This window comes from Stenella coeruleoalba, assembly GCF_951394435.1.
Source record: "Stenella coeruleoalba genome assembly, chromosome: 6".
NCBI lineage: Eukaryota > Metazoa > Chordata > Mammalia > Artiodactyla > Delphinidae > Stenella > Stenella coeruleoalba.
In genome coordinates this window covers 27,521,703-27,543,433 of record NC_137151.1, presented here as the reverse complement: position 1 = coordinate 27,543,433, position 21,731 = coordinate 27,521,703, and the positions used below count along the sequence as shown (strand labels likewise).

The following is a 21,731-nucleotide window of genomic DNA, read 5'->3' as shown; positions in this document are numbered from 1 at the left end:
AATCCAGAAAGGCAGGACAGGCCATGGAGAACTGGGAGCCTTGTTATGCTGATGGGCGGGATGTAAATTGCCAACAACCACTCGGGAGAAGTGTATGGTGTTTCCTGAAACATCTAAAAAACAAAGCAACAGAGCCTAGGGCACTGCCACTTATGGTCCTATAGCTTAGGGAAATTAAAATCAAAAAGACACAGCCACCCCAAAGTTTGGGACGCCTCTGTTTACAAGAACCTCGTTTACAGTACAAGTTCAACATCGCAGAAAGTGAAAAATGGATAAAGAAGTTGTGGTATTCACTTACAAAGCAATATCACTCAGCAATGAAATCTATGTCATCAGGCCCTTAGCAGCACAATGAGTGGATTCAGGTATGATGATTCTAACTGAAATAAGTCACACAGAAAAAGAAACATCATAAGATATCAGTAATACACGGAATGGAAACTTGGCTACACAGGAACTGAATTACAGAACAGAACTGGGTCACAAATTTAGAAAAACAACTTATGCTTGCTTAAGGGTAAAGGTGAGTTGGGGTGCTGCATAAAACCAGAGATTGAAATGAGCACAGATAAAGTTCCTTAAGCCAAATATGGAATAGACAAGAGCTACTCCTTGCTCAACGAAATGGACTCAACACCGCATATTAAACGCCTAAGAATGTACCTGACTTGTAAGTATCTTAAAACCTATGGATTGCTATGTCTCCGAAAGAGAATCAAGCATGTGTACAGGGGCATAAACGCAGCAGTGATAGGATTGGAGAGGTTCGGTGAGCAAATGAAGACCCTTTGAAGTCATATTGCATGGTACCCATTCCACGGGTTTCAACTACCCAGGTTTAAGGTATTCTTCCTTCAGCTAAAACATGCATGTGGATCCTAGAGTATGATCAACCATGTGATCGGGAGACGTGTTCAAATATGTCTCAGTTTTCCTCCCCTGGTACTCGGGTGCAACATTCCAGACGCTTTACTAACACTCTCCCCACTTGGAGAGTCAGTCCCTTTAACCTCCTGTTTGGCCCAGTTTGCAATTTCTGCGGAAGATGAACAGGAATAGCGAGAACCAATGAGAGGCTAGCTGGAGGTGTCTGGACGGGCAAATTTAACTCTCATTTCCCACCAGGAAGAGGAATTAACCAAAGGCTCAGCATGCCGGGCCGGAACCAGATTAGGGCCTGAAGCCATCCTGCGGTGTTGCGGCCAGGTCACAAGAAAGCAAGTTGAAGAAAGGAGCTCAGGGGCACTGTAATTCACAAACCTGCAGAGTTATAAATGACAGCTATCGTCCAAAAATAGACTGAAGTAAGGCTGCCAAGAGGACTTGAAAGCGGGGCAGAATTGCAGGAAACCGATTTCAGGAGGTAGACTGGAATTGCATTGAAAGCATAGGAAAAGAGGCAGAACGTCCACAATGATGCACTTGGCCAAAAAGGGCGTATGCGTTTTTTCCTGAATATATTCAGGAAAAAACGCATACGCCCTTTTTGGCCAACCAAGCAAGCTTGCAAAGGAAATCTGCACTACAATGAAGTCTCACTTCCCCCCGGTCAAAAGGGCCATCTGAAAAAAGTGTAAAATCCAGAAAGGCAGGACAGGCCATGGAGAACTGGGAGCCTTGTTATGCTGATGGGCGGGATGTAAATTGCCAACAGACACTCGGGAGAAGTGTATGGTGTTTCCTGAAACATCTAAAAAACAAAGCAACAGAGCCTAGGGCACTGCCACTTATGGTCCTATAGCTTAGGGAAATTAAAATCAAAAAGACACAGCCACCCCAAAGTTTGGGACGCCTCTGTTTACAAGAACCTCGTTTACAGTACAAGTTCAACATCGCAGAAAGTGAAAAATGGATAAAGAAGTTGTTGTATTTACTTACAAAGCAATATCACTCAGCAATGAAATCTATGTCATCAGGCCCTTAGCATCACAATGAGTGGATTCAGGTATGATGATTCTAACTGAAATAAGTCACACAGAAAAAGAAACATCATAAGATATCAGTAATACACGGAATGTAAACTTGGCTACACAGGAACTGAATTACAGAACAGAACAGGGTCTCAAATTTAGAAAACCAACTTATGCTTGCTCAAGGGGAAAGGTGAGTTGGGGTGCTGCATAAAACCAGAGATTGAAATGAGCACAGATAAAGTTCCTTAAGTCAAATATGGAATAGACAAGAGCTACTCCTTGCTCAACGAAATGGACTCAACACCGCATATTAAACGCCTAAGAATGTACCTGACTTGTAAGTATCTTAAAACCTATGGATTGCTATGTCTCCGAAAGAGAATCAAGCATGTGTACAGGGGCATAAACGCAGCAGTGATAGGATTGGAGAGGTTCGGTGAGCAAATGAAGACCCTTTGAAGTCATATTGCATGGTACCCATTCCACGGGTTTCAACTACCCAGGTTTAAGGTATTCTTCCTTCAGCTAAAACATGCATGTGGAACCTAGAGTATGATCAACCATGTGATCGGGAGACGTGTTCAAATATGTCTCAGTTTTCCTCCCCTGGTACTCGGGTGCAACATTCCAGACGCTTTACTAACACTCTCCCCACTTGGAGAGTCAGTCCCTTTAACCTCCTGTTTGGCCCAGTTTGCAATTTCTGCGGAAGATGAACAGGAATAGCGAGAACCAATGAGAGGCTAGCTGGAGGTGTCTGGACGGGCAAATTTAACTCTCATTTCCCACCAGGAAGAGGAATTAACCAAAGGCTCAGCATGCCGGGCCGGAACCAGATTAGGGCCTGAAGCCATCCTGCGGTGTTGCGGCCAGGTCACAAGAAAGCGAGTTGAAGAAAGGAGCTCAGGGGCACTGTAATTCACAAACCTGCAGAGTTATAAATGACAGCTATCGTCCAAAAATAGACTGAAGTAAGGCTGCCAAGAGGACTTGAAAGCGGGGCAGAATTGCAGGAAACCGATTTCAGGAGGTAGACTGGAATTGCATTGAAAGCATAGGAAAAGAGGCAGAATGTCCACAATGATGCACTTGGCCAAAAAGGGCGTATGCGTTTTTTCCTGAATATATTCAGGAAAAAACGCATACGCCCTTTTTGGCCAACCAAGCAAGCTTGCAAAGGAAATCTGCACTACAATGAAGTCTCACTTCCCCCCGGTCAAAAGGGCCATCTGAAAAAAGTGTAAAATCCAGAAAGGCAGGACAGGCCATGGAGAACTGGGAGCCTTGTTATGCTGATGGGCGGGATGTAAATTGCCAACAGACACTCAGGAGAAGTGTATGGTGTTTCCTGAAACATCTAAAAAACAAAGCAACAGAGCCTAGGGCACTACCACTTATGGTCCTATAGCTTAGGGAAATTAAAATAAAAAAGACACAGCCACCCCAAAGTTTGGGACGCCTCTGTTTACAAGAACCTCGTTTACAGTACAAGTTCAACATCGCAGAAAGTGAAAAATGGATAAAGAAGTTGTTGTATTTACTTACAAAGCAATATCACTCAGCAATGAAATCTATGTCATCAGGCCCTTAGCATCACAATGAGTGGATTCAGGTATGATGATTCTAACTGAAATAAGTCACACAGAAAAAGAAACATCATAAGATATCAGTAATACACGGAATGTAAACTTGGCTACACAGGAACTGAATTACAGAACAGAACAGGGTCTCAAATTTAGAAAACCAACTTATGCTTGCTTAAGGGTAAAGGTGAGTTGGGGTGCTGCATAAAACCAGAGATTGAAATGAGCACAGATAAAGTTCCTTAAGTCAAATATGGAATAGACAAGAGCTACTCCTTGCTCAACGAAATGGACTCAACACCGCATATTAAACGCCTAAGAATGTACCTGACTAGTAAGTATCTTAAAACCTATGGATTGCTATGTCTCCGAAAGAGAATCAAGCATGTGTACAGGGGCATAAACGCAGCAGTGATAGGATTGGAGAGGTTCGGTGAGCAAATGAAGACCCTTTGAAGTCATATTGCATGGTACCCATTACACGGGTCTTAACTCTCCAGGTTTAAGGTATTCTTCCTTCAGCTAAAACATGCATGTGGAACCCAAGTATGATCAACCATGTGAACGGGAGACGTGTTCAAATATGTCTCAGTTTTCCTCCCCTGGTACTCGGGTGCAACATTCCAGACGCTTTACTAACACTCTCCCGACTTGGAGAGTCAGTCCCTTTAAACTCCTGTTTGGCCCAGTTTGCAATTTCTGCGGAAGATGAACAGGAATAGCGAGAACCAATGAGAGACTAGCTGGAGGTGTCTGGACGGGCAAATTTAACTCTCATTTCCCACCAGGAAGAGGAATTAACCAAAGGCTCAGCGTGCCGTGCCGGAACCAGATTAGGGTCTGAAGCCATCCTGCGGTGTTGCGGCCAGGTCACAAGAAAGCGAGTTGAAGAAAGGAGCTCAGGGGCACTGTAATTCACAAACCTGCAGAGTTATAAATGACAGCTATCGTCCAAAAATAGACTGAAGTAAGGCTGCCAAGAGGACTTGAAAGCGGGGCAGAATTGCAGGAAACCGATTTCAGGAGGTAGACTGGAATTGCATTGAAAGCATAGGAAAAGAGGCAGAACGTCCACAATGATGCACTTGGCCAAAAAGGGCGTATGCGTTTTTTCCTGAATATATTCAGGAAAAAACGCATACGCTCTTTTTGGCCAACCAAGCAAGCTTGCAAAGGAAATCTGCACTACAATGAAGTCTCACTTCCCCCCGGTCAAAAGGGCCATCTGAAAAAAGTGTAAAATCCAGAAAGGCAGTACAGGCCATTGAGAACTGGGAGCCTTGTTATGCTGATGGGCGGGATGTAAATTGCCAACAACCACTCGGGAGAAGTGTATGGTGTTTCCTGAAACATCTAAAAAACAAAGCAACAGAGCCTAGGGCACTTCCACTTATGGTCCTATAGCTTAGGGAAATTAAAATCAAAAAGACACAGCCACCCCAAAGTTTGGAACGGCTCTGTTTACAAGAACCTCTTTTACCGTACAAGTTCAACATCGCAGAAAGTGAAAAATGGATAAAGAACTTGTGGTACTTACGTACAATGCAGTATCACTCAGCAATGAAATCTATGTCATCAGGCACGTAGCAGCATAATGAGTAGATTCAGATACGATGATTCTAACTGAAATAAGTCACACAGAAAAAGAAACATCATAAGATATCACTAATACATGGAATGTAAACTTGGCTACACAAGAACTGAATTCCAAAACAGAACAGGTTCTCAAATTTAGAAATCCAACTTATGCTTGCTTAAGGGGAAAGGTGAGTTGGGTTGCTGCATAAAACCAGAGATTGAAATGAGCACAGATAAAGTTCCTTAAGCCAAATATGGAATAGACAAGAGCCACTCCTTGCTCAACGAAATGGACTCAACACCGCATATTAAACGCCTAAGAATGTACCTGACTAGTAAGTATCTTAAAACCTATGGATTGCTATGTCTCCGAAAGAGAATCAAGCATGTGTACAGGGGCATAAACGCAGCAGTGATAGGATTGGAGAGGTTCGGTGAGCAAATGAAGACCCTTTGAAGTCATATTGCATGGTACCCATTCCACGGGTTTCAACTACCCAGTTTTAAGGTATTCTTCCTTCAGCTAAAACATGCATGTGGAACCTAGAGTATGATCAACCATGTGATCGGGAGACGTGTTCAAATATGTCTCAGTTTTCCTCCCCTGGTACTCGGGTGCAACATTCCAGACGCTTTACTAACACTCTCCCCACTTTGAGAGTCAGCGCCTTTAACCTCCTGTTTGGCCCAGTTTGCAATTTCTGCGGAAGATGAACAGGAATAGCGAGAACCAATGAGAGACTAGCTGGAGGTGTTTGGACGGGCAAATTTAACTCTCATTTCCCACCAGGAAGAGGAAATAACCAAAGGCTCAGCGTGCCGTGCCGGAACCAGATTAGGGCCTGAAGCCATCCTGCGGTGTTGCGGCCAGGTCACAAGAAAGCAAGTTGAAGAAAGGAGCTCAGGGGCACTGTAATTCACAAACCTGCAGAGTTATAAATGACAGCTATCGTCCAAAAATAGACTGAAGTAAGGCTGCCAAGAGGACTTGAAAGCGGGGCAGAATTGCAGGAAACCGATTTCAGGAGGTAGACTGGAATTGCATTGAAAGCATAGGAAAAGAGGCAGAACGTCCACAATGATGCACTTGGCCAAAAAGGGCGTATGCGTTTTTTCCTGAATATATTCAGGAAAAAACGCATACGCCCTTTTTGGCCAACCAAGCAAGCTTGCAAAGGAAATCTGCACTACAATGAAGTCTCACTTCCCCCCGGTCAAAAGGGCCATCTGAAAAAAGTGTAAAATCCAGAAAGGCAGGACAGGCCATGGAGAACTGGGAGCCTTGTTATGCTGATGGGCGGGATGTAAATTGCCAACAACCACTCGGGAGAAGTGTATGGTGTTTCCTGAAACATCTAAAAAACAAAGCAACAGAGCCTAGGGCACTGCCACTTATGGTCCTATAGCTTAGGGAAATTAAAATCAAAAAGACACAGCCACCCCAAAGTTTGGGACGCCTCTGTTTACAAGAACCTCGTTTACAGTACAAGTTCAACATCGCAGAAAGTGAAAAATGGATAAAGAAGTTGTGGTATTCACTTACAAAGCAATATCACTCAGCAATGAAATCTATGTCATCAGGCCCTTAGCAGCACAATGAGTGGATTCAGGTATGATGATTCTAACTGAAATAAGTCACACAGAAAAAGAAACATCATAAGATATCAGTAATACACGGAATGGAAACTTGGCTACACAGGAACTGAATTACAGAACAGAACTGGGTCACAAATTTAGAAAAACAACTTATGCTTGCTTAAGGGTAAAGGTGAGTTGGGGTGCTGCATAAAACCAGAGATTGAAATGAGCACAGATAAAGTTCCTTAAGCCAAATATGGAATAGACAAGAGCTACTCCTTGCTCAACGAAATGGACTCAACACCGCATATTAAACGCCTAAGAATGTACCTGACTTGTAAGTATCTTAAAACCTATGGATTGCTATGTCTCCGAAAGAGAATCAAGCATGTGTACAGGGGCATAAACGCAGCAGTGATAGGATTGGAGAGGTTCGGTGAGCAAATGAAGACCCTTTGAAGTCATATTGCATGGTACCCATTCCACGGGTTTCAACTACCCAGGTTTAAGGTATTCTTCCTTCAGCTAAAACATGCATGTGGAACCTAGAGTATGATCAACCATGTGATCGGGAGACGTGTTCAAATATGTCTCAGTTTTCCTCCCCTGGTACTCGGGTGCAACATTCCAGACGCTTTACTAACACTCTCCCCACTTGGAGAGTCAGTCCCTTTAACCTCCTGTTTGGCCCAGTTTGCAATTTCTGCGGAAGATGAACAGGAATAGCGAGAACCAATGAGAGGCTAGCTGGAGGTGTCTGGACGGGCAAATTTAACTCTCATTTCCCACCAGGAAGAGGAATTAACCAAAGGCTCAGCATGCCGGGCCGGAACCAGATTAGGGCCTGAAGCCATCCTGCGGTGTTGCGGCCAGGTCACAAGAAAGCGAGTTGAAGAAAGGAGCTCAGGGGCACTGTAATTCACAAACCTGCAGAGTTATAAATGACAGCTATCGTCCAAAAATAGACTGAAGTAAGGCTGCCAAGAGGACTTGAAAGCGGGGCAGAATTGCAGGAAACCGATTTCAGGAGGTAGACTGGAATTGCATTGAAAGCATAGGAAAAGAGGCAGAACGTCCACAATGATGCACTTGGCCAAAAAGGGCGTATGCGTTTTTTCCTGAATATATTCAGGAAAAAACGCATACGCCCTTTTTGGCCAACCAAGCAAGCTTGCAAAGGAAATCTGCACTACAATGAAGTCTCACTTCCCCCCGGTCAAAAGGGCCATCTGAAAAAAGTGTAAAATCCAGAAAGGCAGGACAGGCCATGGAGAACTGGGAGCCTTGTTATGCTGATGGGCGGGATGTAAATTGCCAACAGACACTCGGGAGAAGTGTATGGTGTTTCCTGAAACATCTAAAAAACAAAGCAACAGAGCCTAGGGCACTGCCACTTATGGTCCTATAGCTTAGGGAAATTAAAATCAAAAAGACACAGCCACCCCAAAGTTTGGGACGCCTCTGTTTACAAGAACCTCGTTTACAGTACAAGTTCAACATCGCAGAAAGTGAAAAATGGATAAAGAAGTTGTTGTATTTACTTACAAAGCAATATCACTCAGCAATGAAATCTATGTCATCAGGCCCTTAGCATCACAATGAGTGGATTCAGGTATGATGATTCTAACTGAAATAACTCACACAGAAAAAGAAACATCATAAGATATCAGTAATACACGGAATGTAAACTTGGCTACACAGGAACTGAATTACAGAACAGAACAGCGTCTCAAATTTAGAAAACCAACTTATGCTTGCTCAAGGGGAAAGGTGAGTTGGGGTGCTGCATAAAACCAGAGATTGAAATGAGCACAGATAAAGTTCCTTAAGTCAAATATGGAATAGACAAGAGCTACTCCTTGCTCAACGAAATGGACTCAACACCGCATATTAAACGCCTAAGAATGTACCTGACTTGTAAGTATCTTAAAACCTATGGATTGCTATGTCTCCGAAAGAGAATCAAGCATGTGTACAGGGGCATAAACGCAGCAGTGATAGGATTGGAGAGGTTCGGTGAGCAAATGAAGACCCTTTGAAGTCATATTGCATGGTACCCATTCCACGGGTTTAAACTACCCATGTTTAAGGTATTCTTCCTTCAGCTAAAACATGCATGTGGAACCTAGAGTATGATCAACCATGTGATCGGGAGACGTGTTCAAATATGTCTCAGTTTTCCTCCCCTGGTACTCGGGTGCAACATTCCAGACGCTTTACTAACACTCTCCCCACTTGGAGAGTCAGTCCCTTTAACCTCCTGTTTGGCCCACTTTGCAATTTCTGCGGAAGATGAACAGGAATAGCGAGAACCAATGAGAGGCTAGCTGGAGGTGTCTGGACGGGCAAATTTAACTCTCATTTCCCACCAGGAAGAGGAATTAACCAAAGGCTCAGCATGCCGGGCCGGAACCAGATTAGGGCCTGAAGCCATCCTGCGGTGTTGCGGCCAGGTCACAAGAAAGCGAGTTGAAGAAAGGAGCTCAGGGGCACTGTAATTCACAAACCTGCAGAGTTATAAATGACAGCTATCGTCCAAAAATAGACTGAAGTAAGGCTGCCAAGAGGACTTGAAAGCGGGGCAGAATTGCAGGAAACCGATTTCAGGAGGTAGACTGGAATTGCATTGAAAGCATAGGAAAAGAGGCAGAATGTCCACAATGATGCACTTGGCCAAAAAGGGCGTATGCGTTTTTTCCTGAATATATTCAGGAAAAAACGCATACGCCCTTTTTGGCCAACCAAGCAAGCTTGCAAAGGAAATCTGCACTACAATGAAGTCTCACTTCCCCCCGGTCAAAAGGGCCATCTGAAAAAAGTGTAAAATCCAGAAAGGCAGGACAGGCCATGGAGAACTGGGAGCCTTGTTATGCTGATGGGCGGGATGTAAATTGCCAACAGACACTCAGGAGAAGTGTATGGTGTTTCCTGAAACATCTAAAAAACAAAGCAACAAAGCCTAGGGCACTGCCACTTATGGTCCTATAGCTTAGGGAAATTAAAATCAAAAAGACACAGCCACCCCAAAGTTTGGGACGCCTCTGTTTACAAGAACCTCGTTTACAGTACAAGTTCAACATCGCAGAAAGTGAAAAATGGATAAAGAAGTTGTTGTATTTACTTACAAAGCAATATCACTCAGCAATGAAATCTATGTCATCAGGCCCTTAGCATCACAATGAGTGGATTCAGGTATGATGATTCTAACTGAAATAAGTCACACAGAAAAAGAAACATCATAAGATATCAGTAATACACGGAATGTAAACTTGGCTACACAGGAACTGAATTACAGAACAGAACAGGGTCTCAAATTTAGAAAACCAACTTATGCTTGCTTAAGGGTAAAGGTGAGTTGGGGTGCTGCATAAAACCAGAGATTGAAATGAGCACAGATAAAGTTCCTTAAGCCAAATATGGAATAGACAAGAGCTACTCCTTGCTCAACGAAATGGACTCAACACCGCATATTAAACGCCTAAGAATGTACCTGACTAGTAAGTATCTTAAAACCTATGGATTGCTATGTCTCCGAAAGAGAATCAAGCATGTGTACAGGGGCATAAACGCAGCAGTGATAGGATTGGAGAGGTTCGGTGAGCAAATGAAGACCCTTTGAAGTCATATTGCATGGTACCCATTACACGGGTCTTAACTCTCCAGGTTTAAGGTATTCTTCCTTCAGCTAAAACATGCATGTGGAACCCAAGTATGATCAACCATGTGAACGGGAGACGTGTTCAAATATGTCTCAGTTTTCCTCCCCTGGTACTCGGGTGCAACATTCCAGACGCTTTACTAACACTCTCCCGACTTGGAGAGTCAGTCCCTTTAAACTCCTGTTTGGCCCAGTTTGCAATTTCTGCGGAAGATGAACAGGAATAGCGAGAACCAATGAGAGACTAGCTGGAGGTGTCTGGACGGGCAAATTTAACTCTCATTTCCCACCAGGAAGAGGAATTAACCAAAGGCTCAGCGTGCCGTGCCGGAACCAGATTAGGGTCTGAAGCCATCCTGCGGTGTTGCGGCCAGGTCACAAGAAAGCGAGTTGAAGAAAGGAGCTCAGGGGCACTGTAATTCACAAACCTGCAGAGTTATAAATGACAGCTATCGTCCAAAAATAGACTGAAGTAAGGCTGCCAAGAGGACTTGAAAGCGGGGCAGAATTGCAGGAAACCGATTTCAGGAGGTAGACTGGAATTGCATTGAAAGCATAGGAAAAGAGGCAGAACGTCCACAATGATGCACTTGGCCAAAAAGGGCGTATGCGTTTTTTCCTGAATATATTCAGGAAAAAACGCATACGCCCTTTTTGGCCAACCAAGCAAGCTTGCAAAGGAAATCTGCACTACAATGAAGTCTCACTTCCCCCTGGTCAAAAGGGCCATCTGAAAAAAGTGTAAAATCCAGAAAGGCAGTACAGGCCATTGAGAACTGGGAGCCTTGTTATGCTGATGGGCGGGATGTAAATTGCCAACAACCACTCGGGAGAAGTGTATGGTGTTTCCTGAAACATCTAAAAAACAAAGCAACAGAGCCTAGGGCACTTCCACTTATGGTCCTATAGCTTAGGGAAATTAAAATCAAAAAGACACAGCCACCCCAAAGTTTGGAACGGCTCTGTTTACAAGAACCTCTTTTACCGTACAAGTTCAACATCGCAGAAAGTGAAAAATGGATAAAGAACTTGTGGTACTTACGTACAATGCAGTATCACTCAGCAATGAAATCTATGTCATCAGGCACGTAGCAGCATAATGAGTAGATTCAGATACGATGATTCTAACTGAAATAAGTCACACAGAAAAAGAAACATCATAAGATATCACTAATACACGGAATGTAAACTTGGCTACACAAGAACTGAATTCCAAAACAGAACAGGTTCTCAAATTTAGAAATCCAACTTATGCTTGCTTAAGGGGAAAGGTGAGTTGGGTTGCTGCATAAAACCAGAGATTGAAATGAGCACAGATAAAGTTCCTTAAGCCAAATATGGAATAGACAAGAGCCACTCCTTGCTCAACGAAATGGACTCAACACCGCATATTAAACGCCTAAGAATGTACCTGACTAGTAAGTATCTTAAAACCTATGGATTGCTATGTCTCCGAAAGAGAATCAAGCATGTGTACAGGGGCATAAACGCAGCAGTGATAGGATTGGAGAGGTTCGGTGAGCAAATGAAGACCCTTTGAAGTCATATTGCATTGTACCCATTCCACGGGTTTCAATTACCCAGGTTTTAGGTATTCTTCCTTCAGCTAAAACATGCATGTGGAACCCAGAGTATGATCAACCATGTGATCGGGAGACGTGTTCAAATATGTCTCAGTTTTCCTCCCTTGGTACTCGGGTGCAACATTCCAGACGCTTTACTAACACTCTCCCGACTTGGAGAGTCAGCGCCTTTAACCTCCTGTTTGGCCCAGTTTGCAATTTCTGCGGAAGATGAACAGGAATAAAAAACGCATACGGCCTTTTTGGCCAACCAAGCAAGCTTGCAAAGGAAATCTGCACTACAATGAAGTCTCACTTCACCCCGGTCAAAAGGGCCATCTGAAAAAAGTGTAAAATCCAGAAAGGCAGGACAGGCCATGGAGAACTGGGAGCCTTGTTATGCTGATGGGCGGGATGTAAATTGCCAACAACCACTCGGGAGAAGTGTATGGTGTTTCCTGAAACATCTAAAAAACAAAGCAACAGAACCTAGGGCACTTCCACTTATGGTCCTATAGCTTAGGGAAATTAAAATCAAAAAGACACAGCCACCCCAAAGTTTGTAACGGCTCTGTTTACAAGAACCTCGTTTACAGTACAAGTTCAACATCGCAGAAAGTGAAAAATGGAAAGAAGTTGTGGTATTTACTTACAAAGCAATATCACTCAGCAATGAAATCTGTGTCATCAGGCCCTTAGCAGCACAATGAGTGGATTCAGGTATGATGATTCTAACTGAAGTAAGTCACACAGAAAAAGAAACATCATAAGATATCAGTAATACACGGAATGTAAACTTGGCTACACAGGAACTGAATTACAGAACAGAACAGGGTCTCAAATTTAGAAAACCAACTTATGCTTGCTTAAGGGGAAAGGTGAGTTGGGGTGCTGCATAAAACCAGAGATTGAAATGAGCACAGATAAAGTTCCTTAAGTCAAATATGGAATAGACAAGAGCTACTCCTTGCTCAACGAAATGGACTCAACACCGCATATTAAACGCCTAAGAATGTACCTGACTAGTAAGTATCTTAAAACCTATGGATTGCTATGTCTCCGAAAGAGAATCAAGCATGTGTACAGGGGCATAAACGCAGCAGTGATAGGATTGGAGAGGTTCGGTGAGCAAATGAAGACCCTTTGAAGTCATATTGCATGGTACCCTTTCCACGGGTCTCAACTCTCCAGGTTTAAGGTATTCTTCCTTCAGCTAAAACATGCATGTGGAACCCAAGTATGATCAACCATGTGAACGGGAGCCGTGTTCAAATATGTCTCAGTTTTCCTCCCCTGGTACTCGGGTGCAACATTCCAGACGCTTTACTAACACTCTCCCCACTTGGAGAGTCAGCGCCTTTAACCTCCGGTTAGGCCCAGTTTGCAATTTCTGCGGAAGATGAACAGGAATAGCGAGAACCAATGAGAGGGTAGCTGGAGGTGTCTGGACGGGCAAATTTAACTCTCATTTCCCACCAGGAAGAGGAAATAACCAAAGGCTCAGCGTGCCGTGCCGGAACCAGATTAGGGCCTGAAGCCATCCTGCGGTGTTGCGGCCAGGTCACAAGAAAGCGAGTTGAAGAAAGGAGCTCAGGGGCACTGTAATTCACAAACCTGCAGAGTTATAAATGACAGCTATCGTCCAAAAATATACTGAAGTAAGGCTGCCAAGAGGACTTGAAAGCGGGGCAGAATTGCAGGAAACCGATTTCAGGAGGTAGACTGGAATTGCATTGAAAGCATAGGAAAAGAGGCAGAACGTCCACAATGATGCACTTGGCCAAAAAGGGCGTATGCGTTTTTTCCTGAATATATTCAGGAAAAAACGCATACGCCCTTTTTGGCCAACCAAGCAAGCTTGCAAAGGAAATCTGCACTACAATGAAGTCTCACTTCCCCCCGGTCAAAAGGGCCATCTGAAAAAAGTGTAAAATCCAGAAAGGCAGGACAGGCCATGGAGAACTGGGAGCCTTGTTATGCTGATGGGCGGGATGTAAATTGCCAACAACCACTCGGGAGAAGTGTACGGTGTTTCCTGAAACATCTAAAAAACAAAGCAACAGAACCTAGGGCACTTCCACTTATGGTCCTATAGCTTAGGGAAATTAAAATCAAAAAGACACAGCCACCCCAAAGTTTGGAACGGCTCTGTTTACAAGAACCTCGTTTACAGTACAAGTTCAACATCGCAGAAAGTGAAAAATGGATAAAGAAGTTGTGGTATTTACTTACAAAGCAATATCACTCAGCAATGAAATCTATGTCATCAGGCCCTTAGCATCACAATGAGTGGATTCAGGTATGATGATTCTAACTGAAATAAGTCACACAGAAAAAGAAACATCATAAGATATCAGTAATACACGGAATGTAAACTTGGCTACACAGGAACTGAATTACAGAACAGAACAGGGTCTCAAATTTAGAAAACCAACTTATGCTTGCTTAAGGGTAAAGGTGAGTTGGGGTGCTGCATAAAACCAGAGATTGAAATGAGCACAGATAAAGTTCCTTAAGTCAAATATGGAATAGATAAGAGCTACTCCTTGCTCAACGAAATGGACTCAACACCGCATATTAAACGCCTAAGAATGTACCTGACTAGTAAGTATCTTAAAACCTATGGATTGCTATGTCTCCAAAAGAGAATCAAGCATGTGTACAGGGGCATAAACGCAGCAGTGATAGGATTGGAGAGGTTCGGTGAGCAAATGAAGACCCTTTGAAGTCATATTGCATGGTACCCTTTACACGGGTCTTAACTCTCCAGGTTTAAGGTATTCTTCCTTCAGCTAAAACATGCATGTGGAACCCAAGTATGATCAACCATGTGATCGGGAGACGTGTTCAAATATGTCTCAGTTTTCCTCCCCTGGTACTCGGGTGCAACATTCCAGACGCTTTACTAACACTCTCCCCACTTGGAGAGTCAGCGCCTTTAACCTCCTGTTTGGTCCAGTTTGCAATTTCTGCGGAAGATGAACAGGAATAAAAAACGCATACGCCCTTTTTGGCCAACCAAGCAAGCTTGCAAAGGAAATCTGCACTACAATGAAGTCTCACTTCCCCCCGGTCAAAAGGGCCATCTGAAAAAAGTGTAAAATCCAGAAAGGCAGGACAGGCCATGGAGAACTGGGAGCCTTGTTATGCTGATGGGCGGGATGTAAATTGCCAACAACCACTCGGGAGAAGTGTATGGTGTTTCCTGAAACATCTAAAAAACAAAGCAACAGAACCTAGGGCACTTCCACTTATGGTCCTATAGCTTAGGGAAATTAAAATCAAAAAGACACAGCCACCCCAAAGTTTGGAACGGCTCTGTTTACAAGAACCTCGTTTACAGTACAAGTTCAACATCGCAGAAAGTGAAAAATGGATAAAGAAGTTGTGGTATTCACTTACAAAGAAATATCACTCAGCAATGAAATCTATGTCATCAGGCCCTTAGCAGCACAATGAGTGGATTCAGGTATGATGATTCTAACTGAAGTAAGTCACACAGAAAAAGAAACATCATAAGATATCAGTAATACACGGAATGGAAACTTGGCTACACAGGAACTGAATTACAGAACAGAACAGGGTCTCAAATTTAGAAAACCAACTATGCTTGCTTAAGGGTAAAGGTGAGTTGGGGTGCTGCATAAAACCAGAGATTGAAATGAGCACAGATAAAGTTCCTTAAGTCAAATATGGAATAGACAAGAGCTACTCCTTGCTCAACGAAATGGACTCAACACCGCATATTAAACGCCTAAGAATGTGCCTGACTAGTAAGTATCTTAAAACCTATGGATTGCTATGTCTCCGAAAGAGAATCAAGCATGTGTACAGGGGCATAAACGCAGCAGTGATAGGATTGGAGAGGTTCGGTGAGCAAATGAAGACCCTTTGAAGTCATATTGCATGGTACCCATTACACGGGTCTTAACTCTCCAGGTTTAAGGTATTCTTCCTTCAGCTAAAACATGCATGTGGAACCCAAGTATGATCAACCATGTGAACGGGAGACGTGTTCAAATATGTCTCAGTTTTCCTCCCCTGGTACTCGGGTGCAACATTCCAGACGCTTTACTAACACTCTCCCCACTTGGAGAGTCAGCGCCTTTAACCTCCTGTTTGGCCCACTTTGCAATTTCTGCGGAAGATGAACAGGAATAGCGAGAACCAATGAGAGGCTAGCTGGAGGTGTCCGGACGGGCAAATTTAACTCTCATTTCCCACCAGGAAGAGGAAATAACCAAAGGCTCAGCGTGCCGTGCCGGAACCAGATTAGGGCCTGAAGCCATCCTGCGGTGTTGCGGCCAGGTCACAAGAAAGCGAGTTGAAGAAAGGAGCTCAGGGGCACTGTAATTCACAAACCTGCAGAGTTATAAATGACAGCTATCGTCCAAAAATAGACTGAAGTAAGGCTGCCAAGAGGACTTGAAAGCGGGGCAGAATTGCAGGAAACCGATTTCAGGAGGTAGACTGGAATTGCATTGAAAGCATAGGAAAAGAGGCAGAACGTCCACAATGATGCACTTGGCCAAAAAGGGCGTATGCATTTTTTCCTGAATATATTCAGGAAAAAACGCATACGCCCTTTTTGGCCAACCAAGCAAGCTTGCAAAGGAAATCTGCACTACAATGAAGTCTCACTTCCCCCCGGTCAAAAGGGCCATCTGAAAAAAGTGTAAAATCCAGAAAGGCAGGACAGGCCATGGAGAACTGGGAGCCTTGTTATGCTGATGGGCGGGATGTAAATTGCCAACAGACACTCGGGAGAAGTGTATGGTGTTTCCTGAAACATCTAAAAAACAAAGCAACAGAGCCTAGGGCACTGCCACTTATGGTCCTATAGCTTAGGGAAATTAAAATCAAAAAGACACAGCCACCCCAAAGTTTGGGACGCCTCTGTTTACAAGAACCTCGTTTACAGTACAAGTTCAACATCGCAGAAAGTGAAAAATGGATAAAGAAGTTGTTGTATTTACTTACAAACAATATCACTCAGCAATGAAATCTATGTCATCAGGCACTTAGCATCACAATGAGTGGATTCAGGTATGATGATTCTAAATGAAATAAGTCACACAGAAAAAGAAACATCATAAGATATCAGTAATACACGGAATGTAAACTTGGCTACACAGGAACTGAATTACAGAACAGAACAGGGTCTCAAATTTAGAAAACCAACTTATGCTTGCTTAAGGGTAAAGGTGAGTTGGGGTGCTGCATAAAACCAGAGATTGAAATGAGCACAGATAAAGTTCCTTAAGTCAAATATGGAATACACAAGAGCTACTCCTTGCTCAACGAAATGGACTCAACACCGCATATTAAACGCCTAAGAATGTACCTGACTAGTAAGTATCTTAAAACCTATGGATTGCTATGTCTCCGAAAGAGAATCAAGCATGTGTACAGGGGCATAAACGCAGCAGTGATAGGATTGGAGAGGTTCGGTGAGCAAATGAAGACCCTTTGAAGTCATATTGCATGGTACCCATTACACGGGTCTTAACTCTCCAGGTTTAAGGTATTCTTCCTTCAGCTAAAACATGCATGTGGAACCCAAGTATGATCAACCATGTGAACGGGAGACGTGTTCAAATATGTCTCAGTTTTCCTCCCCTGGTACTCGGGTGCAACATTCCAGACGCTTTACTAACACTCTCCCCACTTGGAGAGTCAGCGCCTTTAACCTCCTGTTTGGCCCACTTTGCAATTTCTGCGGAAGATGAACAGGAATAGCGAGAACCAATGAGAGGCTAGCTGGAGGTGTCTGGACGGGCAAATTTAACTCTCATTTCCCACCAGGAAGAGGAAATAACCAAAGGCTCAGCGTGCCGTACCGGAACCAGATTAGGGCCTGAAGCCATCCTGCGGTGTTGCGGCCAGCTCAAAAGAAAGCGAGTTGAAGAAAGGAGCTCAGGGGCACTGTAATTCACAAACCTGCAGAGTTATAAATGACAGCTATCGTCCAAAAATAGACTGAAGTAAGGCTGCCAAGAGGACTTGAAAGCGGGGCAGAATTGCAGGAAACCGATTTCAGGAGGTAGACTGGAATTGCATTGAAAGCATAGGAAAAGAGGCAGAACGTACACAATGATGCACTTGGCCAAAAAGGGCGTATGCGTTTTTTCCTGAATATATTCAGGAAAAAACGCATACGCCCTTTTTGGCCAACCAAGCAAGCTTGCAAAGGAAATCTGCACTACAATGAAGTCTCACTTCCCCCCGGTCAAAAGGGCCATCTGAAAAAGTGTAAAATCCAGAAAGGCAGGACAGGCCATGGAGAACTGGGAGCCTTGTTATGCTGATGGGCGGGATGTAAACTGCCAACAACCAATCGGGAGAAGTGTATGGTGTTTCCTGAAACATCTAAAAAACAAAGCAACAGAACCTAGGGCACTGCCACTTATGGTCCTATAGCTTAGGGAAATTAAAATCAAAAAGACACAGCCACCCCAAAGTTTGGAACGGCTCTGTTTACAAGAACCTCCTTTACAGTACAAGTTCAACATCGCAGAAAGTGAAAAATGGATAAAGAAGTTGTGGTATTTACTTAGAAAGCAATATCACTCAGCAATGAAATCTGTGTCATCAGGCCCTTAGCAGCACAATGAGTGGATTCAGGTATGATGATTCTAACTGAAATAAGTCACACAGAAAAAGAAACATCATAAGATATCAGTAATACACGGAATGGAAACTTGGCTACACAGGAACTGAATTACAGAACAGAACAGGGTCTCAAATTTAGAAAACCAACTTATTCTTACTTAAGGGTAAAGGTGAGTTGGGGTGGTGCATAAAACCAGAGATTGAAATGAGCACAGATAAAGTTCCTTAAGCCAAATATGGAATAGACAAGAGCTACTCCTTGCTCAACGAAATGGACTCAACACCCCATATTAAACGCCTAAGAATGTACCTGACTAGTAAGTATCTTAAAACCTATGGATTGCTATGTCTCCAAAAGAGATTCAAGCATGTGTACAGGGGCATAAACGCAGCAGTGATAGGATTGGAGAGGTTCGGTGAGCAAATGAAGACCCTTTGAAGTCATATTGCATGGTACCCATTCCACGGGTTTCAACTACCCAGGTTTAAGGTATTCTTCCTTCAGCTAAAACATGCATGTGGAACCTAGAGTATGATCAACCATGTGATCGGGAGACGTGTTCAAATATGTCTCAGTTTTCCTCCCCTGGTACTCGGGTGCAACATTCCAGACGCTTTACTAACACTCTCCCCACTTGGAGAGTCAGCGCCTTTAACCTCCTGTTTGGCCCAGTTTGCAATTTCTGCGGAAGATGAACAGGAAGAGCGAGAACCAATGGGAGGCTAGCTGGAGGTGTCTGGACGGGCAAATTTAACTCTCATTTCCCACCAGGAAGAGGAATTAACCAAAGGCTCAGCATGCCGGGCCGCAAACAATTTAGGGCCTGAAGCCATCCTGCGGTGTTGCGGCCAGGTCACAAGAAAGCGAGTTGAAGAAAGGAGCTCAGGGGCACTGTAATTCACAAACCTGCAGAGTTATAAATGACAGCTATCGTCCAAAAATAGACTGAAGTAAGGCTGCCAAGAGGACTTGAAAGCGGGGCAGAATTGCAGGAAACCGATTTCAGGAGGTAGACTGGAATTGCATTGAAAGCATAGGAAAAGAGGCAGAACGTCCACAATGATGCACTTGGCCAAAAAGGGCGTATGCGTTTTTTCCTGAATATATTCAGGTAAAAACGCATACGCCCTTTTTGGCCAACCAAGCAAGCTTGCAAAGGAAATCTGCACTACAATGAAGTCTCACTTCCCCCCGGTCAAAAGGGCCATCTGAAAAAAGTGTAAAATCCAGAAAGGCAGGACAGGCCATGGAGAACAGGGAGCCTTGTTATGCTGATGGGCAGGATGTAAATTGCCAACAAACACTGGGGAGAAGTGTATGGTGTTTCCTGAAACATCTAAAAAACAAAGCAACAGAACCTAGGGCACTTCCACTTATGGTCCTATAGCTTAGGGAAATTAAAATCAAAAAGACACAGCCACCCCAAAGTTTGGGACGCCTCTGTTTACAAGAACCTCGTTTACAGTACAAGTTCAACATCGCAGAAAGTGAAAAATGGATAAAGAAGTTGTGGTATTTACTTACAAAGCAATATCACTCAGCAATGAAATCTGTGTCATCAGGCCCTTAGCAGCACAATGAGTGGTTTCAGGTATGATGATTCTAACTGAAGTAAGTCACACAGAAAAAGAAACATCATAAGATATCAGTAATACACGGAATGTAAACTTGGCTACACAGGAACTGAATTACAGAACAGAACAGGGTCTCAAATTTAGAAAACCAACTATGCTTGCTTAAGGGTAAAGGTGAGTTGGGGTGCTGCATAAAACCAGAGATTGAAATGAGCACAGATAAAGTTCCTTAAGTCAAATATGGAATAGACAAGAGCTACTCCTTGCTCAACGAAATGGACTCAACATCGCATATTAAACGCCTAAGAATGTGCCTGATTAGTAAGTATCTTAAAACCTATGGATTGCTATGTCTCCGAAAGAGAATCAAGCATGTGTTCAGGGGCATAAACGCTTCAGTGATAGGATTGGAGAGGTTCGGTGAGCAAATGAAGACCCTTTGAAGTCATATTGCATGGTACCCATTACACGGGTCTCAACTCTCCAGGTTTAAGGTATTCTTCCTTCAGCTAAAACATGCATGTGGAACCCAAGTATGATCAACCATGTGAACGGGAGACGTGTTCAAATATGTCTCAGTTTTCCTCCCCTGGTACTCGGGTGCAACATTCCAGACGCTTTACTAACACTCTCCCCACTTGGAGAGTCAGCGCCTTTAACCTCCTGTTTGGCCCAGTTTGCAATTTCTGCGGAAGATGAACAGGAATAGCGAGAACCAATGAGAGGGTAGCTGGAGGTGTCTGGACGGGCAAATTTAACTCTCATTTCCCACCAGGAAGAGGAATTAACCAAAGGCTCAGCATGCCGGGCCGGAACCAGATTAGGGTCTGAAGCCATCCAGCGGTGTTGCGGCCAGGTCACAAGAAAGCGAGTTGAAGAAAGGAGCTCAGGGGCACTGTAATTCAAAAACCTGCAGAGTTATAAATGACAGCTATCGTCCAAAAATAGACTGAAGTAAGGCTGCCAAGAGGACTTGAAAGCGGGGCAGAATTGCAGGAAACCGATTTCAGGAGGTAGACTGGAATTGCATTGAAAGCATAGGAAAAGAGGCAGAACGTCCACAATGATGCACTTGGCCAAAAAGGGCGTATGCGTTTTTTCCTGAATATATTCAGGAAAAAACGCATACGCACTTTTTGGCCAACCAAGCAAGCTTGCAAAGGAAATCTGCACTACAATGAAGTCTCACTTCCCCCCTGTCAAAAGGGCCATCTGAAAAAGTGTAAAATCCAGAAAGGCAGGACAGGCCATGGAGAACTGGGAGCCTTGTTATGCTGATGGGCGGGATGTAAATTGCCAACAACCACTCGGGAGAAGTGTATGGTGTTTCCTGAAACATCTAAAAAACAAAGCAACAGAACCTAGGGCACTTCCACTTATGGGCCTATAGCTTAGGGAAATTAAAATCAAAAAGACACAGCCACCCCAAAGTTTGGAACGGCTCTGTTTACAAGAACCTCGTTTACAGTACAAGTTCAACATCGCAGAAAGTGAAAAATGGATAAAGAAGTTGTGGTATTTACTTACAAAGCAATATCACTCAGCAATGAAATCTGTGTCATCAGGCCCTTAGCAGCACAATGAGTGGATTCAGGTATGATGATTCTAACTGAAGTAAGTCACACAGAAAAAGAAACATCATAAGATATCAGTAATACACGGAATGGAA

The 21,731-nt window shown here is 43.7% G+C and overlaps 1 long non-coding RNA gene across 11 annotated transcripts in view; it reads right to left on the bottom strand.

Moving 5' to 3' along the window:
- Positions 1-21,731, bottom strand: part of LOC307188336 — a 1,520,920-nt gene that overhangs the window by 114,923 nt on the left and 1,384,266 nt on the right. For all 11 annotated transcript variants that reach the window (XR_013828902.1, XR_013828903.1, XR_013828904.1 and 8 more), the window contains one exon: positions 16,856-16,932. This is a non-coding gene — a long non-coding RNA (uncharacterized lncRNA). The remainder of the gene's footprint in view (positions 1-16,855; positions 16,933-21,731) is intronic.